At 40.9% G+C, this 19,761-nt stretch overlaps 1 protein-coding gene across 2 annotated transcripts in view; it reads left to right on the top strand.

The window, feature by feature from the left end:
* cv-2 (crosveinless 2-secreting protein) overlaps positions 1–19,761 on the top strand; it is a 201,161-nt gene that overhangs the window by 23,117 nt on the left and 158,283 nt on the right. Inside the window, exon 1 of one of the 2 annotated variants that reach the window (XM_072295931.1) lies at positions 189–518. The exons of the other annotated variant lie outside the window; for it this stretch is intronic. The gene's annotated coding sequence lies outside the window, so the exon portion shown is untranslated. Of the gene's footprint in view, positions 1–188; positions 519–19,761 lie in introns of those variants that run through there. 2 annotated transcript variants of the gene reach the window in all.

Genomic DNA, 19,761 nt, shown 5'->3' with positions numbered 1-19,761 from the left:
CATTTCTAACTGAAAAATCCCTCGATGTGTTTCTGCAAAGATGCAAAAATCAGAAAAATCTTCGACGTCAATTGCACTGTTTTATTCTTGTAAAATGAAGAAATTGTTTAAGCCAATTTTGCGACCTCTGAAGGCAAATGCTTATTACGTCTAGGAAACAACGATGTATGAATGAACGGAATGTGGGTGAAATAAAGGGTACTAACCCTAAGCGCCACATTTACTGCTAGCGCCAGCGCGGAGATTAGTGGAACCAACGGATTCACCTGCTTTCTATTTACTTTGATGGTCACGGTGTCGCACGTGTTCCGCGATATTCGGATTATCACCAGTTCATATTTGTCAACCAAGGGGAGCTATTGGATATCCATGTCTCTCTGTTCGCGAAATTTTACGTGTTCCCGTGGTGCTGCCTTGCGGTCGATTTTTATGTGCGTGAAATGTGCTTTCACCCTGCTTATTTAAAGCCTCATTCGGATTGTTTTGTGTGTATGTGTCCACTGAAAATTTTCTTGAGGGTAGGTGCGTACCTAATTAATTCCTGGATTGGATCTCGTCAAATATTAAGTTCCATAGATATCACATGTTTGAGAGACAAACAGCCTAAATTGCTTTTTTTTTGGTTTTTTTTAGTTCCTTTTCGGGGTTGTAAAATACGAATTGCGAGACAGTGTTGCTCTACAAATTTGTAGAATAGAGGGGCTTGGAGGACAAGGCGTATAAGTGCAGTTTTTGCTTTTATGAGGAATAATTAAGTCCTGAAATTACATGAATCCTTATGGCGGAAAGAAAGTTCAAACTGACTTTTTGGTACTTAAAAATTGGGATTCCGGAGCGAATTTTTCACAGAATATACTTGAAGACTTAGTTTTACTTGAAATCATGAATATCTCAATTTTTTCAAAAACTGCACTTACGCGCCTTGTCCTCCAAGCCCCTCAATTAGAAGTGTTTTATTTTTCTTCCTCTTCATTGCTTCTTAATTTTTGGGTTATAACTCAATGCGCGGAAATGTGACATGAGTTAACCTTGTCTCACTAAACATGGTGAAGTAGGTATTTTTTAGACATTCTGAATTTGAATCGATAGTATTCTTAAACCAGTGAGGTTGTCTCAGTCCACAAAAATCAAAGCAAAATTTTAAAATATCCAATGTTAAGCTCTCTCTTAGAAAACAACCGTCAGCTCAAAAGTGTAGCGAAGCAGGAGATAAAATAAATCATCGCTTTAAACATCAAAAGAGGGTTTTTTGCGCGGAGTACCTATTCAAGAAGATCAATAGCCTTAAAATCTGTCGCAAAAGATTTATTTCCCCCAATTCCAAACTTATAAGCGCTGCAATTATCAATCATTGCCTCAGCGTGACCATTCTCAAAAAATTCTGAGTTATTATTTTCTTGATCTTCCATCTTCTTCTTTTCATCATACAATTAATTGCTTTGTAAACACGAGGATTTTTGTAACTATTGATGAGCACCCGTATAGCCGAATTGATGGTTGACTGTAAGATATGAGTGTCGTCAGATTTTATTAGCCTCAAGAAATGATAATTTCCCATTTAATCTCCGAAAACTGACTGGAAAATATTACAATTTTTTGAGAGCTATCTTTTGGCTGTTTAGCCATCCGTTTAAAATCCTAGCCGTCGTTAGATAAACTTTTTGACCACACACTCCAGCGCATACCACAACAGATACGATTTTTACTACTACTTTTTACTCGATTTTTAATCAACCAAATGATGTTCGAGAGGTGATCAGAAGGTGCCCATTGCCTGATGATCTCTGGGAGGATAGAAGGCAATGACGATTGGGCGTCGCAGAGCGCGAGGCGGCGCTATAAAAGCGGCTTTATGTATGTATGATGTTCGAGAGTCATTTGGATATGTGTTTTTTGACAAATTTCCGAAAACAGCGGACTTGCCAAAAAATTACGCTCGGACATTCTCCGGTTTATTTTCTTGAAACTCATTATTTAAGTCTCTACTCTTAAGGTAATGCAAATGCAGTATATCGTTTCCCACGCGAAGGAATAAAATTCTACTCCAAGGGTGCAAAATTGAAGGAGATAATTGAATTGTTTACGAGAAAACGTATCTGTGATTTTTGCCAAAAATTCTGCCGATTTAGGCGGAAAAATCCGAGTAAAAATTAGTATAATTATTTGTATTATAAATGCCCTATAGCTTTCCAGTAAATTACAATTAAAGAATGAAAAATTTGCAACATTGAAATGTGTTACATTCCTTCGACTGGGGAGCGAGGAATACTAGTTTGCCGTGCCAAGGAAGAACGTCGCATGAACATTCGAGAGTGATCAAATTTCCCCCGATAAAACATGCATTTTTGACGAAATTTATGCATATTTTTCCTTAAAATTCTCAGATATTTTAGATTAAATTGCGCACAATAGTGTCTGAAAATTGTGGAACAAAATATTCCCAATTATCGCAGTAAATTCGGTTTTTATCGAAGGAAACTTGGCAACGTCTGAAAGCTCATAAGGCGTTTTTCCTTAGCATGGCAGTACATGAGACTTTAGTCAATTTCCACTGTGCGGCCTTTAGATTCGTGGCAGATCCGGCAACACGCGAAACTCAAAGGCGCCTGCTTTCCTGGAGCCTTTGAGGCCCAACGTGACCCGTGCTGGCTACCTCCAGACGGGCCAACAATTAACCGGGCACTACCACTCAAAGCACCCCGTCCAGTTCCCGCCAGCCCTGGCTCTGCCTGGTGGCTAGTCAATCGAAATAACTGCATTTCAATAGTTTCCCAGAGTGTCTCGTGCCCGTGTCTCCATTCCCTCAAGCTGTCTCCCACACTCCCGCCCTGAGAGAAAACGTCGTATCGGCACTTGAGCGTTGTCAAATCTCCTCTGCTAAACTATTTAATTTTTGAAAAAGTTATGGATGTGTCGAAGGCTAATAGTCGAATATTCTTACTGAGATTGAAATTTTGATTTTCAACTCTAATATTAGACAAAATAAAACAAAATAAATTTGTTGCTCCTGTAAAAAAGAATTGTCTGTATAAATGTGCAGCAACGATAGTATTTTAAACGATTTTAAGATCCTGAATGCACATTTTTCATGAAATTTTCAGCACGTCATAAAACATAGAATTTTTAAAATGTCAACATTTAAATGTACTAAAGGCATGTAAAAAAGAAGAAACAAGGAGGGTTCGCGGATTTGAAGAGTTATCCTTCCCAAAATATTGAAAACTCGTGAACTCCTCGCCATAAATTTACAGAATTCCGTAAACGGTCAAAATTTGACCACTGGCCTAGGCATTTAATAAAATGCCTGATTTGACTAATTGCCCTTGACAGATACATCCACTTGAAATCTCTAGTCATACCACCCAAAATTGCGAATAGAATTTTCTGAACTTTATAAATGGAAAGAAAGCAAGCTTTCCCGAAAACATGTGTCTAATGTGAGGAACTTTGGCAACGTTCCGATGTTCATACGGGGTTTTTCCCTCGCACAGGAGAAGCACGGACTCAACTCTCTCCTTTCCATACCTTACTACCTATTCCAATCGCCCTTACCTGAAATCTTCCCTGAAAAAAAGTACTGCAAAATTTACCAGGAGTTTGGTAAATTTGATCATGAGCTTACTTTATTTTGAACATAGTGCATGATATCTTTGGGTGAGAATCACTAGACCTCTGGTAGCACTTACCGTGCTTTTGGTAAAAATGCGGTTAGGGTTGCAGCATCTGCCGCCATTGAGGCAGTTAGTGATTAGCGTACTCATCACTGCGCCTCAAACTATACCTCTTTTTCAGTGTTGCCTGAGTCGGAAAGGCTCAGGTCTTTTATAGACCCTTAAATGGGAAATTTTGTTGAAAACATGTCTGTAAGTGTAAATACGTCGCAGGCAGTCACTGACAATTTGCAAGCGGCTTACGCGATTACGTGGCTTAGCGGCTACTGCGATTTCTCCGCAAATCGCAATGTTTTGCGTCAGTAAATGAAGTATCACTAGTCCTCAAAAGTACGATCTTGACTCAAAGCGCCTTCATTTTTTTTGATACCTTGTGCATTGTAACGCAGTTAGTTTAGTTGCCTATCCGGCCAAAACGCAATTATCAATGTCAGTGCATGCAGTGTGGAGGGAGAACGTCCTGTGAGTCCACAGATGTTGCCAAATTTCCTTCGTCGAAATACGAATTTTCAGGGAAACTTGCTATAAGTATCTTATATATAATATAGTATTTGCATTGCCATTTTACGGAGAGTTTTATCCAGAAATTAATCGAATGAGCCTTATTAAAAATGTCAGAAAATAGTATGCGTAACTTCCCCCGAAACACATATTTTATCTGGGGAAATTTAGCAATGTCCGAGAGTTCATACTGCGTTATTCCCAGATCACGCGGGATTAACGACCATATGGATTAAATTTTGCAATAAGGAACCACTATTTCTGGCTCTTCCATAAAAGCACGTATCAGAATGAGGAAATCAATGGCATACATGTTGTTTCTAAAATGAGCTGGAAATAGTGGTTCCTTATTGCAAAATGTAATCCATATATTTCTGTCAAACGGAACTCCGTGCTTTATGACGTGAGCCCTGTTATGCATCATTTTCTATGGGTCTCAGGGCTCATGTCTTAATGCACATAGTTCCGTTTGGCAGAAGCACGTCCATTTGTTTCTTAGAATCTCTAGTAACTCCTCCGAACTATCTCTTCGTAAGAGCAGCCAAGCCAAGCCGAAAACTTGAACCGCGCGGGAACTGGGGTCGGTGCGCTACAAGTCGATTTTCGAATCGCTATCGATGAAGCCCCATCTTGGAAACATTATCTATCGATCAGGACGATTCGACTATCGAAGCGCTGCAGCAAAACTTATCCGATGCATCATCCGAGATCCGCGCTCATGCGCTCCGCGATGACTCCTCACTCGGACCATTAATCATCGAGCAACTTTTCAGTAACCCAGAGAGATGAAGAGCACCCCGGAGATCGCCCCCCCCCCTCCCGCTCCACGATCACCATTAGCTCTCCGCTTTTCAGTTACGCAGCAATTGTTTTCCGCGGCTGTCTCCTCCCCCCACTCACCACCCTCGATGCGCCGAGCCCGGCACAATTAAATGTAAACTTTTAATTTCCTTCTCCGTCTTGGCCACGGACGGTACGCCTTACATCTTTTGTAATGCAACTATTTTAAACAGTGCTAACCATAGGAAGTCCCATTCTGTCGTGCTAAGGAAAAACGCCGTATGAGCCTTCAGACGTTGCCAAGTTTCCTTCGATAAAAACCGAATTTACTGGGAAAATTGTGAATATTTATTTCCAACATTTTCAGACAATTTTGTACGTAATTTAATCTATAATATCTGAAAATTTCAAAGAAAAATATGCATGAATGTTGTCAAAAATACATGTTTCATCGAGGGAAATTTGGCAACTCTCGAATGTTCATACGGCGTTCTTCCTTAGCACGGCAGCATTGACGCTCTGGATGAGCCTCAAGTCTCATGAAAGGTCGGTCTCTTTTTAGTTCTCGCTGGAATCAAACTTGACCTTTTTCTGCTGTATATAATGAGACTCGTGTGAAAGCACGGATGAGCGGTCGGATCTTCAAGATCTTCCTCACATCGTGGAATGCACGGTTAGGGTGGTAGGGTGTCTTTTGAAGTAATTATTAGAAGTCATTGACATAGTTTTCTCTGTAAATCAAAGGAGCTGCTCGTATTGAAAGTGTGAGAAATGGACGTATTAATGCTAAAAGGAACTATGTGCATAGGGTTTGCTTGAAACATAGTTTGTTTTAGCGTAAATACGTCCAAATGAGGAGGTCGTTCAATCCTAATGAACGGGTTACTAGGCTTGAATGAAAGGTTAATTTCAAACTGTTGGGACTGTTCAAGGGAGTTTTTCGTTTGAGAGACCTGAAAATGCATACTCGTGTTAAAGTGACACTAAGTCGCAGGGATATTTTTTCCAGTTCAGAATTTTACATGTACTTGCTGAAGTTTTCAAACTATGAAGGTTTTATAATTTTTTATTAGTATTATTATTGCTTTCAATTCAAATTTAGACTTATTAAAGTAAATTAAATTAATTTGATTGGAAAATGTGTTGCGAATGGAGTTAATTCATCGTTTAGATCAACAGGAATGTCTTTAATTATTTCTCACCTTGGAATACTTTTCAGGAAAACTAGAATTTTTGATGTCTTGAGGAAATTTTAGGTGCCGTAATCGTAACAATAATACCGCTTGTTCCGAAGCAAATTCAAATGGATTGGGTTGACGAAAGTGTTTATCGAATTTTCTTATTTGTATATAGTTAAATGGAAGCCTCTAGTTAAAATGTAATCTTCTTGCATCCATTATTAAAGTTGATTCCTCCGTAGGAATATCGGAAAGGACCGTTCAATCCTACATTAAGTATGGATCACAAGTTTTTACGAAACGCACGTACATTATGTATGAAATTTGATAGTATTAAATCATCCGTAATGAAAATTGTATATCCGGGTTATGAAGGCGCACTCCTAAGCAGCCCAGTTTTCAAAGAAGTTTGCACGAGGTCGCGTCGAGACCGATCAACAGGGAAGGAGTCTAAAATTTTGAATTTTTGCGTGACGTGGTTATCGGACCTCATGTTAGAACGACTTTATATAACCTCTTCTTGTAAAAATGTATTCCTCCGCCAAAACGAGAGACTATGCAAAATAGATCAGTATCAAAGTCATCGAATCATTTTATTTTATTGTAACCAATTAGACCTGTAGAATTTGAAAGTGCTATTTTTTACAATGCGGTCATATTTCGAACTCTTGGCGCCTCCGGTGAGAGTCGTGTGTTCAGGAAAACGTCGAACGATCATTTAAACGTTGCCGAATACTTCCTCTGATAAAATCTTTGATTTCGAAAAAAGTTGTAAGCATTTCTGTATGAAAATTTCAGATATCCTAATAATGTTGCGAATAAAATTATCTGAAAATTTTAGAGAAAAAGAGGAAAGTTTTCCCAGAAAATTCGTGTCTAAAAAGAGAACTTTGGCAACGTCCGAATGTTTACGTAGCGCTTTACGACGGCACGGCGGCAGTGCTACCGCGTAACAGGGTAATCGCATTTAAGTAGATTTTTTTCCTTCGTGAGAGTCGAAAGAAATCCAAAGCAGAAAAAGTGCAAAAAATCGCCCGGCTCCGCGTATCTGATGTACACGCTCTTTATGTGGGTTAGTGTGATAAACTTGAACGGCCGCGGCGCCCCCAAAAAAATGAAACATCACTCGTCGACGCTCTCCTGGCGTAAAGGTGTAAGGCTATTTTGAAATGGGCCCCCATTCGTGTACGAATCCATGCTTTACAGGGCTCACGTCAACATTCAGATACGCCCTTACGCCGGAGAACCGTGCTCCGAGTGGCGCCAGCGCCACACTCCGGACCGAGAACCGGACAAGTTTCTGTGTGAATCATAACATAACTCTTGACAAAGGATGTGAAAAAATCGTCGCTCTGCCCAACGGCTTGTTCTTCGAGGTACTAATTTTCAAGGTTGCCGATTTTCCACGGATATTTGGACGTATTTCTACCAAACGGAACTACGTGCATTCAGACATGAACCCTGAGACCCATAAAAATGTATGCATAACAGGGCTCACGTCATGATGCACACAGTTCCGTTTGGCAGAAATACGTCCATTTGAGTTCCGAATTGCATAGCTTTCATTCGGTTCCATAGGCGTATTCAGGGGGCGGACCCCCCCCCCCCCCCCAACGTTCGCCCGAAAAAAGGATGGAGAAAGAGGGATGATAGAAAGAAGGAAGGAATGTAGGAAAAATGTTCAGATATAATTATCACTCATGAAAATATTGACTTAAGCTGCAAAAGGTGCTTTAAAACTTCAACAAAGTGGGAGAAGCTCCCCGGTCTCCCTCGGAGTGTAAATTGTGATATCACTTTTTATGGAACTTTTTAAAGTAGGAAATACCTGCAAGGAGGATATACGCACTGAATGGCATTACGGAAAAAATAACAACATCGGATGTGGAAGATTTTTTCCTGCCGGCTAAAAGAGTGTCAAACTCTTAACTCTTCTTAGAGAGTGAAAAGAGTGCCTCGACAGGCAAAACTCTTGAACAAAATTAAGCGAAGTTTTATTTTGCCCTCGGAGAAACGAAATCCAATTAGTGATGATGAAACCTGCGTCCAAGTGGCATATACCTAGCAATGGCCTCTCTCGTCTACTCCCATACAACATGCTCATGTGTGGTTTTAAGGAGTTTGCAACATTGATTCGATTCATTTTAACTCATGTCAAAGAATCGATTCTTGTTGAAGTACCCGACTCTTCCAAAAATCGATTATTAATTATTTCTCACCTTACCCATCTTTGAAATATTGTTCTAATGATGTATTTTTTTTGTAACTGTTTCAGGTGAGTTTTCTTGTTAATAACTTAATCTGTCTCCTCAATGGTGAGTTATTTCCCTCGTATAAGCTTGCGTTTAAATCGTTGAATTGAAATTATTATGTTAGCGTTAGGATTGTTAGACCAATCGCTCAATTCGCTTTTGATCGTCAGTCATCATTAGGCATTGACTTCTAAAAGTAACTTTTACGCTATGGAGCAGCTAGCCATGCGGGATCTCTAAACTATGCTGATGTACTACAAATAAGCGTTTTATTGAAGTGTTTGTATGGCGAACGCCCTGTTTATCGATCCTTTTCCATAAGTTTAAATGGCAGATTAATCGATGTATCGAAAAGCACGTATGCCACTGATACTGGCTCTACTCCAAGCTCCTTAGAGTCCTAAAAACTAAAACAAAAAATGTAAGTAGGATGGAAAAATTGAGATGTGTGGTTTCCACACGCGCTAGCTCTGTTAATTTTTACTTCATAAGGTTACTGCCTGTAGATTAAAAGTTAGTTTTTTTTTCTATTTGCTTTTTATTAAATTTTTGCGACAGTAGTTATTCTGTCTCCTAAATTATACTCCACATATGATCTATGAAGATTCACCATGGACCCACGTCGGAGATGTTGAACCGAAATCAACACAGGGAAACCAGTAGCGCGGCGTGTTTTGCGATATATCGATTGATCTACCATTTACACCTATGGAAAAAAATCGATGGCAAGGTGTTTGCAACGAACGCCTTAATAATCGATTCTTTACCATAGCTTCAAGATGGGAAATATCGATAATCGATCATTCATGCCTCGCCACTGCCGGAAAAACAGCAACCTGATGATTCAGCGGTTTTTGGCACGGCACCGAGGCCCTAGGTAAAGGGTTGCCAGGAGAGCCCGTTGAAAATCATAAAACAAATCGTCTTCCCTCGGTCCTGGAGATCGCACGCGGAGATTAAAATATTTTTATCAAATTAAGAAATTCCAGCTTGCAATAAAAGCTCCACAAGGCGAAAAAACATTCGTGACGCTTAGCAGTCGGAGGAATTTGTAAAATATTGGACGAATGTCCGCGGTGGAAGGGAGGGGAGGGCGGGGAGGTGGGGGAGGAGAGAAAAGGTATATACATAAACAATGGCAAAGGCGACCGGCGGCTTCTTAACCGGAATCCGCGAATAAACAGTTAATTAATTTCTTTTGACGACTGTCTGCTCTACCGGCTCCCCCAGGGGGGTCCGTGATTTCTACAGCACAGTGAGTTCAGTCGACAGAGTTCATGGACGATTTAAAAGTAGGCTATGAACTTACTGTCAGAGTCGTAGATTTCCTATTTTAAGAAGTACTCCTCTGAAAATTTCTCGACCAACACGACAGTTCCACAATGCGAGTCCTTTAATTACGTCCCTTAGTTACGTCACACTCTTAGGGAAGGGGGGTGGAGAAGAGCATCACGCCATTTTGTTTTTACGTCTTAAAGGATGGGGACAACAGTTTTCGCATTCGTTCATTTCAGATTTTATAAAATATATTTGTTTTTTAGTGATAAACAGCTGAAATGTGCTAATTGGCGGAATGCATCTCTCTCCTGGCCAAAAAGAAGTGAAACCAGTATTTAGCATTTGTTTGACGTCTCGATGTTAGTTTTCTCACTGATAAAAATGTTTGTGTTCTTCGGTTACGTTTTATCAGTGTAGGAAGCGGAACACAATTTGGTGTTGATTTTGGTACAGGTTGCGGTGAGTTAAGCACAGAGAAAAATGAAGGGCGCCGGTCAGGTTTGCCTAGTGGTCAGCGCGCCTGACTCTAGGTCAATATGCCCCGGGTTCGAATCCCGGTGGTGGCGTCAAATTTTCACGGGGCTGACGAGTGGATCTGCAGAAACAGATTCTACTCTACTCTACTCTACTAAAAATTTGAAAAGCCTGGAACATGGATTTGCCAATCTCTCGATGTCTACGGACAATAAAATACAATCACGCTGGCACGCTGGACACGAAGCCTTTAAAACAGCAGGAAAAAAGAACAAAAACAACAACAATGAAGGGACTGGGAAACCCCAGAGTCAACCGAAGGCTATGGTTATTTTGTGTTTTACTTCCCGTAATTAAGCCAAAATTTAGTGTTGAATTTTCACTCTGTGTTCCCGCTACAAGCGCTGGTTCCACTCGTCAAAATGGCGTCAAAATGGAAGCTCGAAGTGAATCGATTTCAACGATAAGTGGCTCAAAGTCGGGACTTGATGCGATTGATGAGTGTTGCAACTCAAAATACACCGGCATGACTCTTGTTTAATTAACAATCGCGAACAGATCGTATTTATCGATTCAATTTGAGCTTTCATTTTGACGCCATTTTGACGAGTGGATACAGGGCTATAGACTAAAGTTGAAGTTCCATCGAATTTTACCAATTTTAACTCATTATTCATCAATTTGGTTTTTCTCTCGATCGCTCTGAGTGGAGTGCACTACTCCTTTCGAAATCCAGTGGGATCCAATCCTCGGTGCAGGTGTCACGCGCTGTTGCTAAATTCTCTGATTAACGCTCGCGAGTGCGCGAAGGAAGAGAGGTTTTATCCGCGAGCTGGGCGCGCACGGCGCACGGTGTCGGTGCAGTACCATTCGAAAGTGGTCTTTGGCAGCTCTTCCAAGCCAATGCCCGCGGGCAGCCCTCGTCCAGTGGCGTGGCGTGTTATATCGATTGATCTGTCATTTAAACCTATGGGAAAGGATCGATAAACATGGTGTTCGTAACGAACACCTTAATTATCGATCTTTACCACAACTTCAAATGGGGAAATATCGATAGTCGATCCTCCATGCCGTATCTCTGCACTTTGTCTCATTTCATTCCTGTCTCCCCATCCATGAGAGAGCCAGAGCCACCCGGGTATAATAATTTTAATTTTGAGAAACAAACAAACATATAAGATACGATTCTGCCGTCAGAAAAATGACCCTTGCACAGAGAAAAACAGTTCGGTCATAAGAACCATCAGCACAGTGTTGCGTATCGACGGTGAAGCTGCAAAAATGCGTATACCGTTTGCGGTGTTTCAAAATTTCCGCTCCTATTTTACTTTTCAAAAAGAAGACGAACCAACATCATGGCTTGAAATGTTCACAGAATATTCTTCACGTAGAGAAGAAACATCACCGAAGTTTTCAAGAAATAAGGTTAAGTGGTTTTTCTTGTGAAAAATAAAGTGTGATAGGAAGTCTGCAACGCCGCAAACCGATAAATATATTTTTATTCAGTTTAACCACCGATATCGTCTTGATTATTATATTGAAGTAACCGCACTCTCGGTTCTGAGGACGGTGACTTCGGGTAATACAATTGAGCTTTTTGATTTAGCGTAATGTCCGAAAGACGAGAGACTTTCGTCACAATCTTCGTATTTTTAATAATGCAGCGGAACATCCGGTTACTTTTATTCGATTCTTCCAGCAGAAAAATATTTTGACCTTGGCATAGCGATAAATTGCAAAAGCTAGACTTTATCATCTTGTCCTCACGCTCATGTCTGAATAATTGACAACGACCGAGTGAGAAATCAAGTTCGCCTTCAACTCGAGGGGATGCAATTTGAGCGGCTCAGGAGTTGATATAGTTGTATCACGCATGTTGAATCAGCGTGGTTCCAAAAGACGAGTGACTTTCGTTGTAATCTTCGTGTTTTTAAGGATGCAGCGAAACGTCTGGCAACTTTTCTTCGATTCTCCCTGTAGAAAACTATTTTGATATTGACATAGCGATAAATTGCAAAAGCTAGACTGTATCAGTCCCTCCTCACACTTATGTCTGAATAATTAACAACGACCGAGTGAGAAATCAAGTTCGCCTTCAACTCGAAGAGATACAATTTGAGCGGCTCAGGAGTTGATATAGTTGTATCACGCATGTTGAATCAGCGTGGTTCCAAAAAACGAGTGACTTTCGTTGTAATCTTCGTGTTTTTAAAAATGCAGCAAAACGTCCAATAGCATTTACTCGATTCTCCACGGAGGAAAATATTTTTTGATATTTACATTGAGAAAACTTGCAAAAGTTAATCCAGCAAATCTTGCACGTATGTCTGTATTCGGGTTATTTACAAGTTCCATCTTCCGATATACGATTGCGGTCCTTTAAAGTTTCCATCGCTGTTTCTAAATGACCTTTTTATTTTTTCTTTATAAGAGGTCAGGAGAAATTCAGGGAATTGCAGCAGCAGTGGTCCACATTTTCTCAACGTGTGGAGGGCGCAAAATTGCATCATAATCCGGCAAATTTGTACCATGAAAATTGCTGATTGAAATTTGCAATAACTCGGAATAACTTCGTTTTTATTTAACATTTTTTGGGGAAGTTTCGCCTGAACTATAAGAAGAGCACTCCAATATGCTTTTGGTACGAGTAACCCAATTTATGTTTCGTGAACCAAATGCAAACATCGTTCTCCCGATACATAGGAGAGTTTCGGCAACGGCGAAGGAGGGCACGCGAAACCCAGAAACAAAGCGCCCTAAAGAGAGAGGATCGCATAATATCATTTGTCGCGAGTTGTTTTAAAGGGCTGAATAAAACTGAACGCACGCATCGTTGAGCAGCCTCAGATGCGCTGCCGCTTTCTTAGTCCTCGCCCCCTCCCAACCCTTGTCCGCCACCCCCGCGGGAGATCAGCGCCACCCCCTCCGGCAATGGAGGACGGACTCCAAGTCATTGATTTTGACGAGGCGTTTTCTTCCTCTACAACGGAGCTTTTTGAATATTGACCTGGCAAAGAGATGACTGGAGCCTCTGCTAATACATATGCAAGTAACTTCGGGGAAAACGCATTGAGGAAGAAGCGGCACAACCCTCTGGACATAGAATCACACATGATGATACATGATGATATGATACATGTACGAGTACGTACTGATGATATGATTACATGTACATACAAACCCAATAACATGTGACGAACCCAATGTCACAACCTAACTACTGAAACTTTTTGCCTCCCTTAATTTAAAAATCTCAATTTCTGTATTTATACCCATCCTCCAAATTCGTTGTAAAGACATTAATAGCCTAGGATGCCGAATGTCTAAAAATAAAATAACCAACCAACTAACTTTTGAATGGAAGTCTAGTGTTGTGAAATTTCAATAATCGCTACCAGCGAGGCCGAACGCCAGACAAACTTAGTAACTTCTTAACGAATTGCAAATACATAAGCTCGATTTCCGGCAAATTCTATCTACTCCACTACCATCTTCACTCATCGAAGAGGGTTGACACAGTTAGGAAATACCGGGAAATGTCAGGGAATTTTAAAAAATCAGGGAAAATGACGGAATTGTAAGGGCGAAATTGTAAATTCATCTTTATTAGCTTTCTAGAATGAATATGCCCCTTAGAACAACAAATTTCGCCTGGAAACAATTTCAAATTAGGTCTTTTTGGCCATATGGTAACCTCCAATTGTCAAGGAAGTGTGCCAAAATGTGTCGGGGAAATCAGGGAAATGTCAGGTAATTGTATTTTCTAAGTTTTGTTGTAACCATGACGAAGTAAAAAAAGTTACATGCCCACAGCCAGAGCCTCCGGTGAAAAATTTAATTCGCAATGATAATTAAGGTTGCATTTTAACTCCTGATCAAAGAAGGCCGATATCGGGGTAAAAATCCAAGCCCTAAAAGTCCACGGCTGGAAGAGGATGGGCAACAAAGAGATGCGCTGTCAACAGTGTTGCCAACCATAGAAGAGTCATGCAAATCTTCCCTGGTGCTCACGTTCAGGCGCTCACAAGTATACATTTAATTTGGCAACGATGCCGTTAATTGTAAATTATGTCGTTGAACGGTCCCTGGTCCGAGCGCGAGTACTCCAGCCACGGGTTCGGGTTTGTAGGAAGCGTTGCCAAATCTCAGTTACGATTAATTTTATCTGGTTTAATGTAATCTGAAAATGCGGGTTTTGTCGGAGATTCAACAGCATGGGAGATCTGAACTCGGGTTTGCGACGAATGACCAGCAAATGGAAACTGAATAGAAATCTGATCATTACTCGTTTGTCTCATTCCACTCTGTGAAGGGGGGCACAAGGCACAGGGTACAAGTACTTTGAGGGGCCCGCAGGAAGGGGGGAGGGGCTCAAAGGTTCCAACGTTACCAAGTTGCTCATGATGGAGTGAACCGCCACCTTTAAGGTGGAAGAAGTCAGGAATATGGAATTCCAATTGATTTTGAAAATTCACGCAATAAAATTTACAGGGAAATAAGTCATCCTTTGCTGTCATGCGCAGTAAAAAAAAATAACCGAAATTGTGTGGTAATGTGGGAAGTAAAACGAAATATAACTCAAACCCTCAGTCGACTCTGGTAAGACTCTGATTTCGGTAGGAGACACCAGGATTGCATCCAGTGATCACAATCTTTTGCGAAAAATCCATTTTGACGTCTCGATTTTAGATTTGTCCTTAAATCGATTTTGATTTTAGATCGATCTTACGAAATCGCTTTCTACAATATCTGTGACTGAAATCTCGAAAAATCTTCGCTGCCGTCGACTACTCGTATTTCAAAATTGGGACCAAAGTCTACAAAAATAGTTCGATTTAAATCGTGCATTGAGTTTGATCACTGTTCGTTAGTCGGTTCGAAAAATCGGTTGCGATTTTTAAATCAGTCGTAGAAAATCTATTCAATTTCTTCGATATTTTTATTCGAAAAATCGATTTTATAAAAATTGCCCTCGATTACCATACAGTAGCTCATTACATGATATCATCGATTGCGCTGTTAGAATAGTATCATCCCCTCTCATCATAGTAGTACATTTTGACTGTTTTAATGGTTTTATGACAAATGTCAAATACCACTCGATTGCAACCCGGCAACGCCTGGTTAACCTCATTCCGGATCGGCAGGAGTTAAATCAATTGATGCTGAAACCAAACCAGCGCATTAACTGAGAAGCCCTGGAATAAAGGTATTCTAATAGAACTCAGGGCTCACCAAATAAAGGACTTGTTATACATTCTCATCCACCAATTCAGTTACTTTTTGCGGATTGCGGCGTGTGCCTCGTCGGACAGAATGTGATTGGTCGATCAGATAAGCTTTATATTCGCAGTATAAATTGAAATTCCGAAGTTTGATGAATCGATTCATCGATATCTCACAAGATATGAATGAAATTTGAAAATCACATCTGATATTGAAATTTTGGAGTGTTATCATGTTCTATCCACCAGGTAGATTCGGGGGCGGTCTTAGTTACAAGATAACTAAGTATTATGATCCAGAGATTTGAATATTTTCATGTACTTCAAAGTTTTAAGTTGTAATAATATTTCGGTCAAAATTACTGAGCCTCTATATCTCGTACTTTGAGAGTAATACCTATCAAAAATAAGTTACTGAATTAAACTCATCCGTTTGGTACCTCATTATTTAACCCTCTTTGGTCCTCATAAGAAACATAAGAGGACGGCAGGATGGGCCATATTTCAGAATTTCAGTTCGAGCAATTATACATCTCATGATCACCGAAGTAGTTAGATCATCCACAAATACTGAAACAGCAATAATAGGACAGTTCCTCTTTTTCCCCGGATAGAATTGTGAAATATTTGAATAGATTGCTTCCTTTTTAACTGCTCCAGTATTATAAAACTACTTTTGAATCGCGCTTTGAACATTTCATACGAGATAAATTGATCGATGATGTTAAGGCTTTCTGAGAAGAGAGAGCATTTAAAAATAGAATTGAAATTCAGGTTGAAGTTCAATTCAGTTTTTCCCCCACCAACTTGTGGGTACCATTCTAAAGGGGTAACAGAGCTGGCGCGGCGCGCGGGCGCGATGACAAACTAATGTCTCACCTCGTAAAACAATAGCTATAATAATGGTAACTGTAAATATTGAGACGCTCAAATGGTGGCTCAAAGAATTGAGGACTCTTCCGGCAAAAGCGCGTATGAGACTTGCAATGCTGCTAAGGTAGCGCAATTTTTTAAAGCGTTTGCGGCAGATGCAATTCATTCACATAGTCGATTTACCTCCTTACAATAGTGAGGAAAAACTCGGAACAGTTTCGGGGAAAAATTCGAAGCAGCACTGTCAGATAAGATACTTACAACTAGAGAGCTACGTTGCAAACTCTTAGCAGCATCGGGAGTCTCATACGTCCTTTCCCTGAAAAATGCCTCAATTAGAAACCACATCCTCCCTGAGGAATTCATAACAAATTGAGTTAATATCTATCCTCCACAACCGGATGCGTCACGACACTCGAGAGGGTTGGTACGTTTGTTTACTCGCCTTAATGAGTCCTCTTGTCCCAACACTCCCCATCAAACGAGACATTTTATAGCCCTATAAGTTTCGTCCGCGGTGCAAGTCTGCACTTACGCCTAATCAGTGGCGTGGCGTGGCGTGCTTTGCGATATATCGATTGATCTGCCATTTAAACCAAGGGTAAAGAATCGATTACTAAGGTGTTCGCTGCGAACACCCTGATTATCGATCATTTTCCATAGATTTAAATGGCATTACAATCGATACATCGCAAAGCACGCCACGCCACTACGCCTAATGAGCGCCAACGATCGGAATGATTTACGAATCGCGGCTGGAAGTGTAATGAGATGATTCGCCCGAAAGAATGCGTAACCAAAGCAGCCGCGATCATAAACAGTTCTGCCGTGCTAAGGATAAACGCCGTATGAGCCTTCAGACGTTGCCGAATTTCCTTCGATAAAAACAGAATTTGCAGGGAAAATTTTAAATATTTTTTCCCGAAAACTTCAGACGAAATTGCACGCAATTCAATCTATTGCGGTCGGCGTGAAACGCAGAGCGCCTAAAAGACTGCATGAATACTTCACGCATTACGCCAAACACAGTGCGTTCAGCAGCGGTCGGCGTGAAACGCGTAGCGCCTACAAGACTGCATGAATACTTCACGCATTGCGCCAAACACAGTGCGTTCAGCAGCGGTCGGCGTGAAACGCGTAGCGCCTACAAGACTGCATGAATACTTCACGCATTACGCCAAACACAGTGCGTTCAGCAGCGGTCGGAGTGAAACGCGTAGCGCCTACAAGACTGCATGAATACTTCACGCATTAAAGTATCTGAAAATTTCAAGGGAAAATGGATCGCGTTAAGCAGAAAGGAACCAAGCCACACCAGCTACTGCCAAATTTAATTGGGCAGTTTCATTTTTTACTAGAGAACGTTTGTGCGGTTGCCTTTGACAATTTTTAGGAATTTGCTTCATAATATGCTGAAAATTCACTGAAATTTGCACAAAAATCCGCACAACCATTTTCATGTGTAAAATTCAATTACATAATTAAATTTGGCAATAGCTAGTGTGGCTTGGTTCCTTCCCGAATAACGCGATCCAAATATGCCTAAATTGCGTCAAAAATACTTGTTTCATCAAGGAATGCTTGGCAACTCTTGAATGCTCATACGGCGTTCTTCCTTAGCACGGGAGCATAAACAATTGGACAGCGAAAACGGGTCACCGCGCATGTTGTCAAAATCTGCGTGCCCGATGCCGGGTGTCGCGGGGTTGAGGGGAGTTTTTGCAACGCCGAAGCGGGCAGGGAACACCCCGTCGCAAATACCGCACCGCGACCGGTGCTCAAAACAACCACTCATTATCATTCTGTCGGTTCTTGTGTAAATCAAATGACATTACGATGCATGCCGCAAGTGAGCAAGTCCTGATAAAGCCGCACTGGGGTGGATTCTCGTAAGTGCAGCACTCCTCGTCTCGTAGGAGTGGTTCGCGGCTCGCTACAGTAATTTACGCTCTTCGGCCGGACAACCGCCGTGCTGAGGAAGAACGCCGTATGCGCCATCAGGCGTTGCCAAATTTCCTTCAACAAATTACGAATTGTCAGGAAATTTATGAATATTTCTCTTCCGATTTTTTGGAGGATTTTGTTGATCTCGTAATTTGATCTAAAAAGTCTGAAAATTTCATGGAAAAATATTCGTAGCATTCTTCAAAAATAATTATTATTTGAGAGGAAATTTGGCAACGTTCGAATGTTCATACGTCGTTTTTCCTTAGTACAACAGAAATTCCGTAGTTTCGTGATTAGATTCGCTCCTTTCAGACATCAAGGAGATGAAAAGGATCTACGAGGGCACGGTCAGATAGGAGAGTTACGCGGGTCCGGTCATCATTTCATCGGGTTTTCTTACGGAATGGACTACTAGACAAGGTACGAGTTAAAGGATTCTTATACATGTTTCTTAACCAGAATTTCACGTAAAACACGACTCGCGTAATGAAAATTACTGAAACCAACTCCTAACGAAGATATTAACGATTTTATTTCACATTGGTTACAAGAAATTTGAACTGCCCGCTCACAAGAAACTCAAAGCTCTACGTTAGTCAACTCGCGCACTACAACGGTTTCGGCAATCTTCTTTATCGAGCAGTGTTCATTTCCCATCATGTGCTGTTCAAACTTTAAGCAATTTGCTATAGCTGAGCCAAAGCGTCAAGATCGCGGTTGCCAGATTTTTATATCGCACAGACTGTCATGATCACGTTTAGCGCGCCATGTGAATCACGTAGAGTATTGAGTTTTCATGAGCGGGTGGTTTGAATTCACACATCAAGAATCATTAAATATCTTCGTAAGGAGTTAATTTCGGTAATTTTCGTCGTGAGTATCGTGTTTTACGGGAAATTTTGGTTAAGAAACATGTATCAGAATGCTGAGATTCGCACCTTGTCTAGTGGCCCATTGTTGATATATCCCACCGTCTTGGTGATTGCTATCGTCGCATTACTGACCCGATGAAGCATCAGTATTCTAGTATGATGGTGGCGGGCCAAGAGCTAGGACATCAGTACCTACTTCATCCCTTGTTACAACACCGGAAAAAAAGGGAAGTTGATCTCTGGATGTAAAAAAAAAGTGTGCGAGAACGAATAGATGCTGGATTACCCGCTACAGCAGTTACTTTAGCAATGTCAAGATGTAAAACTAACTGCTGTAGCGGGTTATCCAGCATTTTATAAGTTTTCGCACACTTTTCTTACATCCAAAATGTTCAATCAACTTCACTTTCTTTTTCAGTGAACATCCCTGTATCGATTCCTAAGAACGAGCGTCCCGGTGTGCAATTGTGTTACGAAACGCCTACATTTCCGCGAGATACTTCAATCATGACATTCACCCTGGAAAATTGTGTATCATTTCTTTTTAAAGGAAATTGTGGGAATTTTGAGAGAGTGATGTGTGGACGCAAGGATTTTTATTGGAGCCTTCAACGGATGCAACTTATCGAGCCTTGGTGTTGTTTTTGAGTATCACGGAAAAATGAAGGCGAGTTACGTCCGCCGCGCGGTGCTTAGTTAAATTCTTTCAT

This window comes from Bemisia tabaci, chromosome 1 (assembly GCF_918797505.1).
Source record: "Bemisia tabaci chromosome 1, PGI_BMITA_v3".
Classification (NCBI taxonomy): domain Eukaryota; kingdom Metazoa; phylum Arthropoda; class Insecta; order Hemiptera; family Aleyrodidae; genus Bemisia; species Bemisia tabaci.
The sequence above is the reverse complement of the archived record's forward strand: the minus strand, read 5'-3'. Positions and strand labels throughout refer to the sequence as shown.